The 21,803-nt window shown below is 32.4% G+C and overlaps 1 protein-coding gene across 2 annotated transcripts in view; it reads right to left on the bottom strand.

Moving 5' to 3' along the window:
- The window catches only part of LOC106457122 (potassium voltage-gated channel protein Shaw-like), a 172,767-nt gene that overhangs the window by 149,973 nt on the left and 991 nt on the right, over window positions 1–21,803 (bottom strand). The window contains exon 1 of one of the 2 annotated variants that reach the window (XM_022382937.1): window positions 18,293–18,361. The exons of the other annotated variant lie outside the window; for it this stretch is intronic. The gene's annotated coding sequence lies outside the window, so the exon portion shown is untranslated. Of the gene's footprint in view, window positions 1–18,292; window positions 18,362–21,803 lie in introns of those variants that run through there. 2 annotated transcript variants of the gene reach the window in all.

The raw sequence follows: 21,803 nt of genomic DNA on the forward strand, positions 1-21,803 counted from the left end.
GGTGGTTAGAGTACTCGACTCGCAATCTGCTGGTCGCAGGTTTGAATCTCCATTACAACGAAAATGTTCGCCCTTTCAGCCGTGAGGGCGTCATAATGTGATGGCCAATCCCACTATACGTTGGTAAAAGAGTAGCCCAAGAGTTGGATGGTGTTGACTTGCTGCCTTCCCTCTAATCTATCACTGTTAAATTAGGGATGGCTAGCGAAGATAGCCCTCGTGTAGCTTAGCGCGAAATTATAACCAAACCAAACCTATTTTCATTACAAAAGTATTAACACATCAATACTTCTTCACATTCACACACAATGGCGCAGATCTTTCAACAAACTAATACCATTTACGTTAAAAATCTATCCCTAATATACCCAACCAATAGTCTTAGCAAAAGTATTATCACACATTATTACTGGATAATCAACCCAACTAATTCCCTTTCAGTCAACACTTTAGCACTACTTTACCCATCTTTCAGCGTTATCATAAGTAATATGCTACTATATCACACAATGGCTTAAAGAAGATTTCAAAAAACACGGAAGCTCGAGCGCTTTCGAATATTTGATTGTTCTTCTTTTCTGCCTTTGAAATGTACTTGAATTATTCGGTGGTCCTTTGTTTCATCTCTTTCATTATGATACATGTTCCCAAGTCGAGTCGTAAAATTACTGTAGTAATACAGGGACGTGTTATTCATCAATAAAATAGTTGTTGTATTTTTACCAGTATTAATGATCTTTATTCATTTGTTCTAATCTTTCTACAATACAGCTGTTGGAAAATTCTTTAACGGGTAGATGCTTTATGGTGGAAGCAAAACAAATAATAACTTTTTTTATTTCATTATATAGTTGAGATCATAGTAAATTATTTCTTGTTTGTCTTCGATTATTTGTTGACTAATTGTTTTGAAAGAAATCTAGTACATAATTTTTACCCAATTGTGTATTTAAAGACATAAATGAAAATTTAAACACCATTGAAAATAAAAGCACTCATTAATAAACAAATAAAACTTGGTTATAAACTGCAAAGAGAGAATAATAAAATGTGTCCTGGTTGAAGAGGTGTTTCCAGAAATGGGACTCACACAACAATAGGGGTACATGTTCTATCATTTTTAACGTATAATAGAATAGGTTTCTTTAAAAGTAGAACCCACGAAGCAATACGGATACACAGTTTAACTGCATTTCTCGAGTAAATCAACTGTGTGGGGTTTAATCTTGAAACTTATTTTGTCGCTTCATAATTTCAGTACAGGATAAAAACGGGTGTTTAACCTGCAGGGTTTAACGTATACAGCTTTAGTATCAGAATTTAACGTAGTACCCACATAACTTTAGTATCTCCCTGAATTTTTATCACGACATCTACACTTATCTGCTACCGTTACCGCTTTATCACGACATCTACACTTATCTGCTACCGTTACCGCTTTATCACGACATCTACACTTATCTGCTACCGTTACCGCTTTATCACGATATCTACACTTATCTGCTACCGTTACCGCTTTATCACGACATCTACACTTATCTGCTACCGTTATCTTTTTGTCACATCTTCTGCCTTTTACTGCCACATCAATCGTTTTATCCAAATGTAAGATACTCACCGTAGGTAAGCTGCATGGTCTATCACTTTGATAGTAACGTAATATATAAGCTTAAACCTGCACTCGAAGAAGTATATCAAGAAGAAGGACCCACGCAGGAATAAGGTTGCACGGTACATCACAAGTAAGGAATCAGGTGTGGATGCTCAATAACTCAATGTCCTACATCTAACTCACTAGTCACTATCTTTAATGTATAAGCATAAAGAAATGTAGTTTGCTCGAGACAGGAAGAGACAAGTAACACCTATTTCCCGAGAAAAATATGTAACTTCCATGATGATCAAAAACCTGTATAAACAGCAGTTAAAGCTTTAGAGATGTTGGATAACAAACAACGATTGTTAAAAGCATATTTTAACGAACGTATAGGAAAATATTAAACAATTCCTGGAAGCATTTTTGAAAACGTCTAAGAAATTGATGGAATCTTATCATTAGGATCATATGAAAAAAGGAGTTTAAATACCATAATCAAACCGCTGAAAACATTGTGTTTTTAGAGAATATGCTATGCAGGTGTTGGAATCATAATTTGAGTTCATTTGAGGAAAAGTTTAAAAATATTTGTTGGAATTACGCAGTTAAGAATATTTTGAAAAAATAATTGTAGATTTGTTTGTTTGTAATTAAGCATAAAGCTACACAATGGGCTATCTGTGCTTTGCCCATCACTGGTATCGAAACCCAGATTCTATCGTTGTAAGTCCGCAGATATACCGCTGTGCCACTGGGGGGGGGGGCATAATTGTAGGATAAGTACTTCTAGACATATTGGGCAAATAATTAAATAATGGTTGAGACGTGCTTTTCATGATAAATGAACCGATTAGAATATCATATATTTATTTTTTGGAAATCGGAAAACCAACCATATAATTATTTGAAGCCTAATTCTTAGAATACTTAAGAAAATCTTAATACAAATTTTTGAATATAAACTCGTATGAAGATTTTAAAAACAGCTTTTCCAAATATAAAACAATCTTAACTGTTTATCAACATTACAAGGTAGTTTATCTTGTAATATTCTCTCAAAGTAACTGCATTCAGAGAACGTGGGTAAAACACTACATGAAGCTGTGTTGTATCCTGTGTATCGTTATATGCCAAACCTCCTGGGATAGGTGTAAGTTCAAGGCTTCCGCCTACATGACAGGTGGCCTTCTGTTTCTCATCTGTTGGGCAACCAGTAATTTAGTAGAACACTTGCTGTAATCCCCTGTTGACATTCTGAGTAAATGGTTCGAGATATCTTGTAGCTTTCGTTTTCTGTCGTGTTGTTGGTGAGGTAAAATAATTCTGATTTGTGTTCACTTGTATATATCTTTATATTCTTGTTTTCGTCAAATGAATTCCGTTTAGAAATCACATTACTACATTGGTAATACCACACAACAACAATCTTTAGACAGTTAGAGTTGACACAAATGTGGTTTTAAAAATTACGATAGCCGTACAACTATACTACTTCAACCGATTTCAATTTGTTGTTGGGATGATACCGTCCATAGGTGGAGCTAGCTACATTTAGTTGCTCAATCTACAATAAAAACAACAAAAACATGCATTTAAAGAAGAACAAACAGTAACTATACGTTACCAAGAATATAGTTCTTTGATAGATAGTTTAGGCAGGGTAGTTATATTGCATTGACTGTGAAATTGGCGGCAATTGCCTATGAGAGAAACACTTGTAGAAATATAATGGTAACTGTACAATCTACTTATACAGATCAAGTGTAGAGGACGAGGTTTCGAAAATTTTCCGCTTTCGTCTTCAGGTCAATTTGTACACACAGACTAACCTAAAGACGACAGACGGAAAACTTTCGAAATGTCATCTTCTACACTTGAGCTGTATAAGTTGATTGAATAGTCACCGATATATTTCTACAAATGTTTCTCTAATAGGCAGTTGCCGCCCAGTTCACAGTCAACTCCAAAAATATAGTTCCATTTCTTCAAGTAACATACTGTAATTACACTAAACATAGTACTACTTTACGTCAGAACTGTTCATGATATTGCGTGTGTGAATATTTAGCTTTACAGTCGACCTACCATCTTAATAAACAGCATGCAGTTTATTTCACGATATACAAGAAGGTATATCCAATAACAAACTTTGAGACTGACATAATAACAGCTATTGCGTTTCGATTTTTAGTTTCATCAAACACTTAATCAATCAATCCTAATGACTCAGCACTAAGTCTGAGGGCTTATAATGCTAGAAACCGGGTTTCGATACTCACGGTGGAGAGAGCATAGGCATCCCATTATGTAGTTTTTTGTTTTGCATCAAACAAACAAACAATCAACCCTATAATTTTGAAATTCAAGAGAAACTGAGATATTGTAAGAAGGCGTTTCCATTTAGATACCACAAAATGGCGTACCGAATATTTTGAAATCAATCGTTTTGTTGTTGTTTTTACTTATTCTTTCGAAGAGCTAAAGTTGTATACTGTTATTTACAGGTTATTATGTTTATTCACGCGGGAAATAAACATAAAATTGGTTCAATCATGTAATATTACCAAACTTCTTATTGTCGTCAAACCATAATTTGATATCATACAGGCGAATTAATTTGTCTATTTGTAGTTAAGAACAAAGCTACACGGTGGGTTGTCTGTGCTGTGCCCATGCGAATTAATTTATTTTTGGTTAATATATTTTCTTAAGACGTGGAACGTTAGTAGTTAGGTTCTTTTATTCGAAATATGAACAGGTATGTGATTTCCTTTCGTCGAAATGCGATTACGAATATGTTTTTTTTCTGTATATTTGGAGTGAGACCAAATCTGATTTATTCTTTATGTTCGGGATGTTACCATAAATGTGGTATATTCCTTTTTCAGGCATATGAACACAGATATGGTTTATTTTGTTTTACATGAATATAACTATGGATTATTCTGTGTATTTTGGAGAATGGCCAAAAATATTTTTATTACATATGATTCCAAGTGATCACAAATATGACCTAGTCTGTTTATCAGGTAAATAAAGAAAAAATGAATTATTCTGCTACCAACAAAATTTAATCACAAATATTTTATTTCCTGTTTATCAGACGAATGACTCCAGACAAAGTTTAATGTGTTTGCTCGATGCATGAACACAACTATGGTTTAATCTGTTTGTCTCAGGATTGAAAAAAAAAATATTCCATATGTTAATAAAATGACCATATATATGGGTCTATACGATAGATTATGTATGATTGGCGAGTAAACACCAATGTAGTTTATTCTGTTTGTTCACTGTGTGAACACTGATGTGGTCTATTATATTTGTTCGCTGTGTGAACACTATTATGGTTTATCTTATTTGATCACTGTGTGAATATATATGTTTTATTCTGTTTATAAGCAACTTGAATACAAATATGGTTTACTTTGTTTGTTTTAGTGTGGAAATCACATGTTTTTTCGTATTTATTTTATTTTCAAAACTTGAAAATAAATATGATTTAGTCTATATTCAATTTAAGGCATCGGAAGATTTATCTAAAAATAATAAATTATAAGATACATGTTAGCGGCTGTAAAAATATTCTATAAGTAGACAAAGGCATTTTGACCTTAAAGCGAAATGATATATTTTAACCATATATATATATATATATATATTATATTTTTTTCGTTTTTCATTACTGTCTGGTGACTCACAGGTCTAAGTAGATTCTGTGTATATTTGAATAAAGAAGAATCTCCATTTTCTTCAAGCAGGCACCAGAAATACAAAAAAAGTGTCATCAATAAGCCAAGACGGTGTTTTACTTGGTTTCGTTGTCAGGTTATGAGGAGGCACAAGAAATTAGTATTGGGAAAATTCAGCTATTAATAAGCTGGAAACAAGAAAGTGTAATAGACATTTGAAATTCTAAGTAGAAAATGCAATTAAATTTTTCTATTTTGGTACGAAACAATCATGAGCTAATTTTTTATACAATATGTCGTGAGTCTTTGTCTGGGTTTTTTCCTACCTTGCACGCAATGAATTTAGTATGGAAAGACCAGTTAGTTTATTTCATTTTTATGTTTTTTTATGCTGTTACTAGAATGTTTTGCTTATTTTCTGGATTAGTTTAAAACATTTGATTCCGGAAATGCCAATAATTCTATTTTTCTTTGATTAAGAAATACGATTGAATAATTTTATCAAAATTTTCGAATTATGATATTTGTCAAAGACCAGCGTTCTGACATACAAAAAAAAGCGTGATTTAGTTTCCATAGCAACTAAATTATCACAAATAAAACATGTTTAAGGCCTGTCTTTATCAACAACTTACCGACCTAGTATGCAACATAAAGCGCATCAGTAAGTTCTCTTAGCAACCAAAACCTTCATAGTATGTAAGACTGCAGCTTGTGTGCAGTAATATGCTGACAGAGTACAAAACACATACAAATATATATAAACAAAATTATCGTTTTAAGGAAAACACTGTTATGTTCCCATAGCAACCTCATACTATCAAGGACTAGATTATGTTACTTATATGTGAAACACTTTAATAAATTATTATTAACTAAAATTTCCGTAGTTGAGGTATCTCATATCATAACATATTAACTTGTTTTACCATCTTCATTTCTCTGCGATACAACATATATTTCTGCATAATTGTGTTTCTATATGTCTTTGAATGCCCCATCAGAAAAAAAAGAAGAGATTAACAGCAACAATCACAATATAACTAATTATGTTTATAGCAGTAAAAACCGATCCCTCTCCCAGGGGCTCAACGGTAGGTTTTAAGACTTATCACAGTAAAAAACGGGTTTCGATACCCATTGTGTGGACAGCACAGATAGCTCACTGTGTAGTTTTGTACTTAAGAACAAACAAACAAATACGGCATTACGAAAGGAATATTGGTTCTGCCAGAAGTAATGGATTACAAAATCAGAAACTTTCGATGAAAGAATAATCCAATCACTAAACTTCTTTCTTTTATAAATATATCAAAAACCAGAATGTTCAACGTTCTAAATGATACGGAAATTGATGTACATCGTATAGTGTATTTTGAATTCACTGGCCACAGCAGGTTAGTTGTGTTGACACCGAATTTTATAACCTACCAATAGATGAAGATGGAATAAATTAGGAAAAAAAGACATTAAAATACAGTAGCAGTTATAAGATGAAACATACGAGCTCATATATCATGAACAACTGAAAACCACAGTTTCATGCAATGTGATCTCTCGCCATCCCATCTAAATCAATGTTACTGTTACTCAATAAAACTTTATTCGGCTTCAGGAACGGAGCATCTCTTGTTGTGATTTTTAGATATACCTAACTCTTGTATTCTCTCGTTTCGTAGGAGAGTTTGTGTCTATTGAGCTTAAAAGAAAAACCACAAATAAAAATCGCATCAGATATCGAATAAGGAATCTTTAAATCGCAAGCAGGTATTATGAACTTGGTAGCTATAAATATAAGCATTATTAAACCAAAACTCGTTATCTTAATTGAACCTAGTGTTGACTTAATTATACGTGGTAGCACTTTGACACTTTACGACTAACAATATTTTTGAATACGTTCGATCGATAATGTAATTGCATTGGATTTCGTGGCCCTTAATATATTTTCGTCTCACTATGTATGTGCTCTAATTGTTACTATGGTAACCGAAGTTTAGTTTTTAAGCGTTTTGATAAAGTATAGAGCTTGTTTTATAATTATATTACTAAATAAGCATATTTATCCAATTATCATTAGGTCCAATCGCTATTTGTTCAGTTTTAGGGCGTGCCAAAATATTCCAACAAATCATATCTTTAAACATTTTGGGGTCACATATTTACGTCTTATATGGTATTCACGTGTAACATTATGACGTCATTGGAAATATATGCGCTCTTTAAACAAGATATTATATGTTGTGAACTTTTAAAGTTGTGTAAGAATATGATAGAACTACGTTTTTTTTGGAAATGAGAGTGATCGAAACATAATATATTTTCATGATTATTTTACAACCGCTTCGCATGCTACGAAACGACACTTACCTGATTAGCTTTTGTTACACTTTTTTATTGGATTTTAAATGTTCTGTTTGTACGTACATGTACAATTTTACTTAGATAACTCATATCGTGAATTCGCTGTTCTACCATAGATACAGTGTTAAAGTAGATACGGTATTAAACGTGAATACAGTGTTTAATTATGGTGTTTTAAAGTAGTTATTCGCGAGTAATATTGCATTACATTAAGTCTGATAATAATTTAAATTACATAAAGTTACCTAGATGTTGTGTTTCAACGTGGATTACAGTATTTTGTTGTAGACATATTATTGTAACATAGACACAGTTTTAGGTTGTAAATGCATTTTTTAACACTTAGATTCAGTGCTCTATCATAGATATACTTTTCTGTTAAGGATAATGTAAATAGAATGCTCTATTGTATAAGATTATTCCACTCTATGTAGGCTATTCTATCGTATATATACATTACTCTGCTGTTAATGCATCGCTTTTACCGCAAATTCATTGTTTTATCGTATATACAACGTTCTACTGCAGTAACAGTTTTCTCTGGCAGGTACAACGTTCTACCAGAAACCATATATGTGTCGTTCGACCCATCGCTCCACTATAAATACAGTGTTTTATCACGAATACAATATTGTACCAGAGATACTGTGTACTGCCGTATACTGCAAATACAGTGATCTACTATAACATAAAAAAAAGTTTCTGTCTTTTTTCTTTCGGTATTCCATTCTTGGCGGGCGTGGCCAAGTGATTATCGCGTCGGGCTGCAGATCTGAGCATCCAAAGTCCTCTGCTTATAGAACAGACAGTCAACGTATTTATTGATTTCAAAGCCGGACAATCCTTTGTGGCAATTGATACTGGAGACTGGCTTCTTTGCCTTTGATTTTGTCCATCTTCGTATAAGGCATCGTTCAGAGAATAATACCAATATTTATTTCACTCTTCCTAAAACTTTCCTGTCTTTTCTAATACTCTACATTATTAAATGTTTAGTTAGCAGTTTGATTTTTCTAATTGATTTTTCTTGCTTGTTCCCTTTCCTTGAAAAATATTCATAATCTCTTACTTTAGTATGTGTTTACATTTCATTTTGTAATTTTATTCGTACCCTCTTTCTTATTTTCTCTAGTTTTTACTTCCTTCTGGTTTACTTTTTTTGTTCTCTTTCTCTCTTGAACTTTCAGTTTTTATGCTTTCCTTTCTTTCCTGTTGGAATTCCGTCCCTTTCTCTCTTGTTTAACAAGTCACTTCCATTTATAGTTCACCAGATCGTTGCAAGCCGCTAACACGTCATGGAAACCATGGTGATTAGTCAGTATAATTAGAACTCAAATAAACCTTGGAACCCCTGTTTGTGAATCTATACCGGGAAGCGAACACAATGGATCAACAGTTAAGCAAACCTATCTCAGAAATCGATAAAGGGTTCCTATAGTCGAACACCCTGACTATCACATTCTAATACGTTCAGAAATCTTGCAACATTGATAATTCAGGTTTGAATTGCTTGAGATAATAAATTTATTTGAGTGTAGTTCAACTATGTGTGTAAAAGAAAATACAGTTCATTGTAGATTGTATTTGAGTATTTAGCTCTATCCTTCGTAAATTGATATTTTATAAGTAAATAAATGATGTTGTGTGTTACAAAATTACAAAGACATTACAAAATATACATCTCAAAATAGATATTGTATAAAAATATTCCAAGGAGTAACAAAATTTTTCATTTGAGGTATTTTTGCTAAACAATATTGTGTGATTAATCTATTTCTTTTCGTTTACACGCACAACCCCCACATATATATTTCAATTTTAATTAATTATTTCTATTTGTGATATTTGTACAAGACGATATTATATGATTAATCTATGTCTTTTCGTTTACACGCACACACAACCCCCATATATATTTAAATTTCAATAAATTATTTTTACTTGTGATATTTGTGTAAGACGAAATTAATCTATTTATTTTCGTTTAAACACACCCACACACACATTTATTGTTTAGTAGATTGAGTAAAAAACGGAAAAGTATATTTGTGATTCATTCCTTCGAGAAAGTTAACTCACTCTTATAGTTTTGTTAAGGCACCCCAGTGGCACAGCAGTATGTCCGCGGACTTGCAATGCTAGAAACCGGGTTTCGATACCCGTGGTGGGCGGAGCGCAGATAGTTCTTGTGTATCTTTGTGCATAATTAAAAAATAAACAGTTTTGTTAAGATATTCTGTGTTACATGTGCAAAAGGTACTAAATGTTTTATCTTTATCTTAAAAATGAAATATAGCAATATTTAGAAGAGGAGGTGTTGTTAAGATTAATGTAAATAATAATGATGGAGAAGAAATACAAGTATTTAGGTATGTATATATATGCAACTTTATTGTGTATATTGTTTAACTTCTAGAACCGTCTAAATACAAACTTAAAAGTAAATTGTAAATTGAATAGTCAAACAAGATAATATTTTGTTCGGTTGATAACATGTTAAGGCCAATTTTATCATATTGAACTAACATCACGTGACTGGCAGATTGTTAGGTGACAGAAAGGATACAAACAAGTTTTATCTCTGAGAATTATCTAGCAGTCAATCGAATATCGATTAATGAATCTGTAATTGTAGAACGTGGAAGATTATTGCTTCTCATTAACTGTAAAATAAAATGCACTAACTATCGTAAAGAAATACTAAGAATACATAGTTCCACGTCATTCAACGCATGTTACGATATATTACAAGTTTCAAATGAAAATAAGAAAGATACCTGTGTACATTTATTAAGAATATTTTGAGAAATATATGGATAATCCAAATGTAGATAATGATCATAATATCTTGGATATTTTTTATTGACGTTTAACTGATATTCATTTAGAGCAAAGCCACGTCAGTCTATCTACTGTATCCACCGCAGAGAATCGAACCCCAGATTTTGGCGTTGTAAGTTCCTACACTTACCGCTGTCCCATCGAGGGATAAACTAGTAGATATAAGAAAATATAACCTCTTCTTGAACTTGAAAATTATTTATTACATAGTATTTCTAAATATATATATGATCTACGACAGCAAAATTTAGAATTGATAATCATACTTTGGAAGCAGAAAATGGTAGGCAAAAAGGATAAGAATGATATATAAATATCTTTATTTGAAACGATTACCATACGTTAATAATTAGTTATAAATTTGTTGAACTACGGAGGGGAATTGTTTCAGTGCTATATCATTTAAAACCGAATCGTGATAACATTTTAAATTAATAATAGCATAAGGTAAGTGCTTGTTTAGTAAGATTTGCTTTGTAATAAAAGTAATGTTAAAAGACAAAAAATAAAACGAGCTTTCTCAATAATGTAAAGGACTTAAAACCTGAATAGTTTTAAATAAGATATTGAGATAAACCTTTCTACATCTTTATATCTTACATGTCATTATAAGTGATGCCAGATATTGATTAAAATGGTATCCATAGTAAATGTATGGTTTTAAGTATCTTTAACTTTTAAAAAGTCATTCTTAATCTGATGATGGCCGAAGCAGATCGAAACGTTGTTACTTACTTTATGTTTTAAATAAAAAATCTAATACTCATATCAGCCGTCTCTACTATATATTCCTCCAGTTGCAGAGATTCCTTGTTAAAGACATATCCTGTTATATTTCTGTTACACAACCTATACTTCGAACTCTATGATCACTTTCGTTCTCTTATTGCTAGATATTTCGCCTTATGGCTTCCCCAGGAGTTATCATTATAAATACTGAGACACAATTAAGAATACCAAATACTTCCAGCTAATTTTTCATTGCAGACAATTTGTACCATTTCTCAACAATGGACTAAGTTAGAAGGTTTCTAATGAATGTCTCACGTCTACACAAATTACGTAAAACAACTAAGACATTCACCTGGAGGACAAATACTCGGTATAATGGAAGATTTTAACTTCCTTATTTATTAAACATATTAAATTAAAATGTGTGGTTACTTTCCTTCTTTCGTATTCAGTTGGTGGCTAAGGCATTTGACTCGCAATCTGCGGATCACCCTTTCGAATCCGCGTCGTCGAACATGCTCGCCCTTTCAGACGTGGGGGAGTTATTGTGTGATGGCCAGCAGCACTATTCATTAGTAAAAGAGTAACCCAAGAATTGGCGGTGGGGGATGTTGACTAGCTGCCTTCTCTCTAGTTTATCACTGCTTAATTTCCAATTGTTAGCGCAAATAGCCTTCGAGTAGCTTTGAGCAAAACAGACAACTGAAGAACCATTCTCAACAACTCCACTATTTAGATATATTGGCTTCATTATTTTCCCTATCATTATTGTAAATATTATCACGTTCAGCTGAACAATAAACACAAATAGGAGGTTCTTTTATACGAACACTGCAAAGTGCACCCAGTAAACAACAAAACAATATCCACATGGGATTTTATACATTTCACTATATTTTAGATTAACTCGTGCATGATCTTTAAAATTAATTACAAAAATTCCAGATCATTCAAATGCAGTTTAATAACTACTCCCATGTTTAAGTGAAGTAAATTCCTCCAAACGTCTCGCGAATACCTTGAATGTATAGGATGATTTCATCACATTTCTTTCCACGTTGGCTTTCCTTGCTGTAAGATTTTTACGATCATACTGTTGAAGCTTATTTTAAGTAGTTATTTATAAGCGCTTTTGAGTTAATTTCAGTGGGAAGTAGGATTAAAATAGTCTTTATTGATACTGGGTGGAGTGAATTAAAGTTCAGATTGTTATTAATATGTGAGAGGATTTGCGATATACTTCAATTCCAAGATACATCCTTTATGATGAGTTGTGAGATTACTAGCACTACTCAAATGACATTTTTTTTTCTTCTGTGACGCAGAAATCTGAGGCTCGATTTTCGTTATGAAAATTTAAAAGAAAATTTTAAAATCACTGTTATAAGACAAATTCTTTAATATTACCATAAAATACTCGTGCTTCTTCTGCGAATATCTAAGTCCCCCTCCCCATGATTCGCAGATGAATTCCTCTGTTATTCTCAGTTTTTTATCTATAGCTATTCTAAAGAAGTTCATACCAAAAACAAAAAACTGGGGGAGACACCTGCCCGTAGTACCTATACACGTGTGCCTTGTTTGGTCCCATTAACTTGTAAGTGAGGGTATGAATACAGTTTCAAAATGGTGCCCCAATGTTCCGAGTGAAGTTAGTAGTACACAATTCCTTTTAAAATCCTTAAAATCTACTCCTATACTTAGATCCTCATTATGCCTGGGTTACCTAAGAACGTTTTAGCCCTCCTTGGCAAGGGGGTTACGCCATATAGATAAGGGTATCCCGCAGGTCATCCCGAGTCAGCCTTTTGTCAATTAGCGTATGATTTATTTCGAAAGACAGAAAAGATTGTAAGTATTAATTCAACCATATAGAAAATTCTTACTGCATCCGAAGCTTATAAATTCAGTGCTGAATAAAAGTTTGCTCATAAAACGTATTACTATAAACATAATTTGCGGTAATTACACAAAACGCGCAGAAAAATTAGTTCTCTGTTTTAATTCTTATTTTCAGAATGTACTGTTACAATGTTGACAACTTCATTTTCTTAAGCAACTGTAATTATTACTTGATTATCATATGAAATCAGATATTCTTCTATATCTCTGACGACAAAATATGGGCTAACTTCTACGTTAGAGACCAGTATCAGAAACGTAAGAAACTATAATGATGCCAGACGATTGTTTGAAGGGCAATCATGATTAATGCGGCTTCAAGAGTCAAAAATCTTGGTCAAATATTAAAAATAAGAAATGAAATATCTTTGAATAAAATTATCACAGCCTTTCTGATACTTAGGACAATTTTGCTAATTTCTTAGTAATTATAAAATATTGTAATTGGAGAAAGCTTTTTGACAATTTCAATTAGTTGGATTGATGGTATGAATATTTATTTTAGCAGAGGATTACAAAAAAAAAGTATCATTTGGTTAAAATAGGTATTACAATACTTCATATTTTATTATATTATTTAATGTTCTGAAAGTCCGTTTAAAGGCAGAAATTATAAGTTTTTTAAATTGAACAATAATAATTTTCACTGAGAAGAAGCCAGTTAGTTGTCATGGATGTCTAGTTTATTTCACATAACTGAAATTAATATATTGGGTTAAAATAGCTTATATGGATATATTAAGGCAATATTTCATTCTGATAAAAAAGTATCTTTAACAGAAAAAAACGCGGCAGAGAACAGATAGCTTTGTGCTTAACTTCAAACAAATAAACAAACAGAAAAAACTGTTTATGAAACTACAATCAATATATAATATTTCACCAAACTATAAGGAATAACATCTGAATATAATGTACCTTATTAATATCGAATTAAAACATTCAATTCTACAGTTTCATACCAAGTAAAACCTGTAATTGAAAGCCCAATTAGACAAGAATTAGAAGAGCTTAATTAAACGTAATAAAATAAATGAAGATTCGGTAGCACATTTTTACGGGTATAAAGTTTTAGAACTCACTATTTGATATAAGCTAATGTTACAGTTTGTATTGAATCACCTGAAAGATCAACTTGACTAAAAGATATATACAGTCACACACACACATTTATATATATATATATACATATATAGGTTTAAATCAATAGTCAAATTAATATGCCCCTGTGAAACACTTCTTACTATAAATCTGCACTGTAACGCAGTGGGGTCTCTCAAGTAGAAAGGTACTTAAAAACACAACATAAATGACACGTATCATGTAATATATGATTCTAATAGTAACTTTCTAAGACATTACCATGTGTTAAAACAGCGAGGACATATATCATGTCTTTGACTGAACGTATTGATAGGCTCATTGCTGCTCCAAAGCCTGCTTATAAAATTTTATTTTGAACACAATATGTGGTGTTCAAACAATATTCTAGAGATTAAAACAAAAATCTCCATATTATAATACTCTTTTGTCACTGGTAAAGGTATGTTTGATTGTTTGTTTGTTTATAAACACGAAACTAAATAGTGGGCTATTTATGCTCTGTCCACTACGAGTACAAAAACTATGATTTTTAATTGATCAGCCCTCAGACTTACCGCTGGGCCAATGGGGTGGGGGTGAAGATAATACAAATACGGAACTCTTAGTATTGTAACTATGTTATTTAATTGTTAATAAATATAAAACCTTGTTAGTACTACTATAAATTTATTTACTTGTTAGTACCACTATAAGTTTATTTACTTGTTAGTACCACTATAAGTTTATTTACTTGTTAGTACCACTATAAGTTTATTTACTTGTTAGTACCACTATAAGTTTATTTACTTGTTAGTACTACTATAAGTTTATTTACTTGCTGCTTCTATGTAGTTTTAATAGCAAAATGTACAGTTTATTTTTAAGTTCACCATGAATGGATTAAGTGATTCATTTGCCAATGTACATTTCAACACGTCACACGCTGTTCTTTAAGTAAAGGTTTTGCTGAATTATGTGCAATTGTACGTATAGATCATGAATTATTAGCTCATGTTTATTGAACAACTTAACCATATTATGTAATATATTTTATCAAGGAATAGATACTTTCATATGTATTCATTAATAATTACAATAACTATTACTGTTTACAATAATTTTTGTTGTTCGGTTCGTGTAATTATTAATTTTAACTTCAAACATTTATCTAGTAAATTAATCTCACTACTGATTTTTTAATTAAGGGGAACTTGTTTAAGCAACTTGCTAAGTATAATGGAATCATAATCTTACTCAAAGTAAGATTTGTACGGCTTCCTTTGTGAAAAAAAAATATTTCTTTATATTTTTCTGAAATATTCTCTCACTTTTATATGAAGTTCACCAGCGCATCATTGGAATTAAAGTTCCTACTGATTAAAAGTTCCGCAAGTAGAAACATTATAAAGATAAATAAAAGGCGGGCAAAGTTCATGAAAAAGATAGTTTCTACTGAAAAATTCAAAATATGTTCCTCATAGCTTTGTTGTTAAACCAGATAAAGTTGAAAACGTCTGTATTGGAATTGTTCGGTTTAAGTATAGACTACTTCTCCTAGAAACTAATCAAACAGACATCAAAATCCGTATTGCTTATGACACAACAAAATAAGGAGAGCAAAGAAAATATTTTCTTTGTCGTGTCATTACATACTTCGAGAAGATAACTTTACGTATGTCATTCAGCCATGGAAACTTCCAACAGCTTTATCCTGTTATGTCCTGTCAGATATGTCAAACACGGCAGTTATTTTATTTTACAAATGTTCAGTAAATGAAAGTCAACAAAGTTATATTGCTTCAGTACTGTTCCGAAATATAAACTCTCAGCATAAGTATCCTATGTTTTAAGCGTTCAGAAACATAAAACTCAACCCACCACGGATATCGAAACTCGGTTTCTAGAGTTATAAGGCTTTAGACTTACCGTTGAGCCACTGGGGACGAAACTCAACAGCGTTATCCGTTTCTTACCTACTCAGAAAAATCTTTTGCATGAGCGTTTTGTAAGTAAGTTTGGAAATATAAGCAGCATTATCCTGTTTTGTGATTGTTTAGAAATAAATCTATCAGCATTTTTATCCTGTTTTCTGAGTGTTTAGAAATAAATCTATCAGCATTTTTATCCTCTTTTGTGATTGTTTAGAAATAAATCTATCAGCATTTTTATCCTGTTTTGTGATTGTTTAGAAATAAATCTATCAGCATTTTTATCCTGTTTTGTGATTGTTTAGAAATAAATCTATCAGCATTTTATCTTGTTTTGCGTCTAGAAACAAAAATAATATTCCGCTGTTATCTTGATTTGTAACTGTTTAAACAAAGAAAGCTATCAGAACCATTACCATGTTCTCCAAGTGTTAAAAAATGAAAAAAAAGTCATCATAATTATCCTATTTATAAGCGTTTAGAAACCTACAACATTTTGCGTTATTATCCTATTTAGTACACAGTTTAGAAATAAAATACATTCAGAATTGTGTTATCTCATTTTGTAAGCGTTTATAAATAATTATCAACCAATGTTATCTGCTTTTAGCGATTAGGTATATAAGTACCTCAGCAAGTTTTGTAAATGTTCAAAAATAGCAACTTTTCAACACTATTTTGTGAAGTTTGGAATAATAAATCCCTCACCATTGTTACCTTGTTTTTAGAGATGTGTAGAAAATCAGTACTCTCTCTACAATTATCTTGTTTTATAAGCCATCGAAAAATAGAAACCTCCCAGCACTACTGCCGTGTTTAGCAAAAGCTTAGGAATAATAAAGTTTAACCAAGATAATCCTGTTTCATGAAGGTTTCTAAATATGCGTACGTAAGTGTAGTCTATCTTGGGAACATACCTGTTTCAGAGAAAAGAAGGCCAGTAAAATAATGATGTGGGTAATAACAGTTTCCTAAAACCTTTTAAATGCCTATTCTTTTATGATCTTTTCTCTTGACTATATTATAGCAAAACAAAAAGAAAAAATATAACTCATCCCACTTTAAAAATTCGAAAAGACTAGTATCCAAAGTATTCTCCAAAGAAATGATGCTGAGACAGTGATATTCAGTTTCAGTTACTTAATAAGTTTGTTGACCTTCATGGGCCTTCAGCAATTGATTTATTTTTTTATTGTGTAATAACAGTAATACGTAGTATTAAAAGCGACATTAAATTCGTGTATACATTCAGCCCCTTTTGCCAGTAGTTGTACGACTATACAAAATAAAAGGTTTTGAATAAATTAAATTTATTCTGATGGGACGCAAATTATAATCAAGTAAATAATGCATTTATTGTTCAACCCTCCACTGTTCCTGCTTGATATAATGTAAATAAAACAGTTAAACTTTTGTTACTAAATTGTATTAAACAATTTTAGTTTGTTAATACATGTTGTTAACGCTGATTACTATATTTTACATATGTGCATATCTTATACTTTTAGTATTTTTTTTGCACTAAATAAACGTCTCATATTATTTGGTTATAAATAAGTACCACAGTTGGGAGATTATGAGGCCGTGGACAGCCCAGTAGTTAGCGTGCCGGAATTTGGATCAGTAGTTCCGTGGTTCACAACCCTTCCAAATACTGTTCTGTACATTGAGGTCATGAATGCGTTATAAGAGTGACAGTCAAATATAACTATTCAGATTTTCTCGAAAATATCCCTAAAAGATGGCGGTGGGTGCTGTTGATCAGCTGTCTTTCTTATAGCCTATCAGTTCAAAATTAGGGACGGCTAACAAAGATGCCCTTGTTTAGTTTTGCGCGTAATTGAAACAAACAAAACATGAAGATTTTGATCGGTTAGTGAAGAGCAGAAAGAAGATACTCATGAAATAAAAATTCTAAGTCATGAATTTATTAATATCATTCTATTGAAAGAACTTCTTTTAACATAAATATTCACAAAATTAGCATTTCTAATGCCTGCAAGTCTAGTATTATACGCTGCTTAGTAATTACGACATTGTTTTATATCAGCATCCTACAGTTTGTACCACATGCACAAAATCCTCAAATGAAACTATGCAGTTGTAACACATTCTCTTTCACTCTGTATGCATTTCATATCAATAGTCCTTACCTGACTCTATAGAATTTTCATAATTTTATATATGTGATAATACATCTCCTGCGGTGTCACACATTTTTTACACTTCTCTCCTGAAATTAAATCGATGGGATGTTCTTCTGACGACAAACAAATGTCACATGCAACCTAGCCTCGTGACTTGAGACACATGTATTCAAGAATGAAAAATAAGTGCTAAGCCTACATTATGGTAAACTCAAGTGTGAACATGTTTGAAGTTGACGCATATCTGTGAATATGGAATTCACGTTCAAGAAATATTTTTGTCTTTCATTAGGGTTTTATTCTTTTTTTATGCATTGAACTAAATTTAGCCCTGAAACGAATAGAAAGTAGCTTCGTTTATTTACACGAGAATGACGAGTTGTTTATTTGAGAAACTGTTAGTGGTCTCTTGCCAAAATAAAGCTTCTTAAACTATTTTGACATTATGTTTCTTTTACATGGGTTTTTGACTCGCGTTTAATAAATCCGTTTAATGAGGGAATATAGGTAAATGAAAATTACACTGAAAGCCTAGAACTTGAAGAAAAACCAATCGTTAAAAAGTTAACGTTGTATAAGTGTGCCTGAAGCTATATATAATGTTGAAGACCTAAAGTCTTAAGCAGCAGCCACAACAAAATCCATTTTTCAGGGTGTGTTCGAATTCACTAGATTTGTAAAGAACGGGAAAAACACCAACCCTTCATATAATTGCGTTTAGACGTTTTACTGGGAAGTTAACTGAGTTATATAGAACCCGAAAAAATATATAAACATCCTCATTTAGAGAGTAATTGTGTTTGTGAATGAGAGAAATGCCTTATAGTATACAGTCTTTGTTTTGTAGCGATCGGATTAGTAACTATAGGTAGTTGAAAAAATCTGAATATAGAACAAACGGATAGCTATAAGCTTTTGACATATAAACAAATAACTAAAAAGTTCGCCACTTGCAGTAACTGGGCTATTTCAGAAAATGCTACAGACACCACAAGTTTTAGCTAGAACGATTGCTAAAACTGCATGACAAACCTATAAGTAATTAATATTTTTTTTAAATTCTTAATGGGGCCGAGCGTGGCCTGGTAACAGTATGTTCAAACTGTAAATTACAAGGTATACAATTCGGATCTCCTTGTTACAAATATTCACTCCGTACTTTGGAGCAGTGGCTGTTCTGTAAGAGTGACGGTGAAATCCCCTTATTCAAACACATGAGAGTAATCCTTCCCAAGAGCTGGAGTGGTGTGGGTGTTTTTGACTTTCTCTCTTGTAGTCCATTATTTCAAGATAAGTGAAGATTGGGCAAAAGTAGTCCTTGTGTAGCTTTGCGCAAAAATTGAAAATACGAAACAAATAAACGAATCCTCTTACTGTCGGCGCTCATACGGCAAAATCCCAAGCTGGTAAAGCGAAACGGTCGTAGCCTGCAGAGCAGCTTACTAGTAAGGTAAGTATATAGTTTCGCAGCAACCTCATTATCTGATCTCATTTGCTTCCTAGCTTTAGGTTGAAGGTTTCTAATCGGAAGAAAGCTGCATAATTAGTTAGATTAAAATTTATACTTTTCTAATTCTCTTGAAAAAATGTTGAAAGATTTTCATACAGTGTGGTATGAGTTGTCCCCATGCCGCCTACAAAATGCTTATGTTTATGTGCGATCGTGACAAAGGCTCATAGATACAAAATTAAATCTGACTAGTTAATTGACACGGAAATGTAGCTTAAAAAAGGAGGACATAATAAACACGGGCAAGAAGAAAGAAGGAAATTAATACAAGAAATATGTTTTAACGTGGTTCGCTACTCAATACAGCTCCTACCAAGACAGTTGTTGCCATAGCAACATTGTGTATACAAGACCACGCTGTCAACGTTTGACGTTTTTTTTTTTTTGACAGACAATGTCCATAATTCTGTCAACAATGTCAGGCGCTGACTAAATAGACTGGTTCTAGACACCTTCTACGTGTATCTGTTGTGTGTGTTTATTTCAGGCTCTAACAAGCTTTTTACCACTGGCGACAAAAGCAGACCAAGATGCTTAGAAACTGTTTATTACTGTTTTTCGTGTAATTGTAACCATGGATACTCACGTGCTCGACTACTGCAACACGCCATGTTCTCAGCTTGGAGTTGTATAATTTTATCAAAGTGTCTGTTTTTTCCAGTAATATAGCAAGTCGAATTAAAAGCTCTTACTTACCTGGATTGCCTGGGGTTATATTTTCAAAATGTTTATAGAAAACATTGATAATTTAATGTTTTTACGATATTTTAAAGTTTATTTTTGCCTAGTGCAAGTTCACTGAAAACATACATGATAAAACAAATTATTGATTATCGCTTATAAATATTTTTCTCATTTTTAGGACTTCCTGTTTGTGAAGAAAAGTATAATCTTCGAAGTGACTCAATTTATCTAACAATTGGATAGATGGGAATTTTTTACACAATATGGAGAACATACGTTTAATATTGTTTGACTTTTTACTCTATTCTTAGTTATTCCATTAAATAAAACGGTGCGCTTTACCGCAGGTGTACTCTGAAAGTAAGCAATCTATGTCTCTACTTATCGGCTGATCAGTGTTTCTGTCATAAAATAAAATCAATTACGCTAGTGCGGTCAATATCAGTGTTAAAAGGATGACTTTGTGAGGAGAGTGCCACGGTGGTGCAACGGTAAGTTTATGGACTTGCAAAGCTAAAACACGGAGTTCGATTTCTCGTGGTGGACACAGCAAATAGCCCAATGTGGCTTAGCTCTAAGACAAACCAAAATACTTTGAGTAAATTTAAAACACGTTGCTGTTGCAATGACGAATCTAGATAGAAATGCGAGAAGTATTCAGCAGAACAAGAAGAGAATAATTAGCTTCACTTTGTGATCTTAAGACGAGTTTTTCGCCTTCAAACATTTTCTATGAATATTTAAAGCTTTGAAATATAGTTTTTTCCTACAAAGTATGCTATAGAAAAAAGTACAGTAAGGTTGCTGAACATACAGCATAATGCTTTGAGGATGAATATTTGATATATGTAGCTTCTAAAAATACTAAGTTTGCGCATGCAATTGCATATAAAGCAGAGTTTGATTTAAATGTTAAATAATGGACTTTTGCTAGAGTTAATACAAATAATGGGTATTACTAAGATAAACAAGTTTAGGAAGTAAATTATCTGCACAAAGTATCCTCAAAATCTTTCTCTAATCCTCATTTTTAGCTATAATTGAACAACTCCAAATAGTTTTATATTTCTTTGAAAGCGATTCATGTTTCTATCTATTTCAGGTCACAAAAGTAATAATCCTTCGGTACATGTTACTTTAACTTCTTGCATACCTAAGACTTTGAACAGTGCCGGGAATGGCCAGGTGGATAAGGCGCTCGACTCACAATCTGAAGGTCGCGGGTTCGAATCCCATACCACCAACCATGCTCGCCCTTCAGCCGTGGGGCGTTATAATGTGACGGTCAATCCACTATTCGTTAGGTAAAGAGTAGCCCAAGTA

This window comes from Limulus polyphemus, unplaced genomic scaffold, assembly GCF_000517525.1.
Source record: "Limulus polyphemus unplaced genomic scaffold, Limulus_polyphemus-2.1.2 Scaffold294, whole genome shotgun sequence".
NCBI lineage: Eukaryota > Metazoa > Arthropoda > Merostomata > Xiphosura > Limulidae > Limulus > Limulus polyphemus.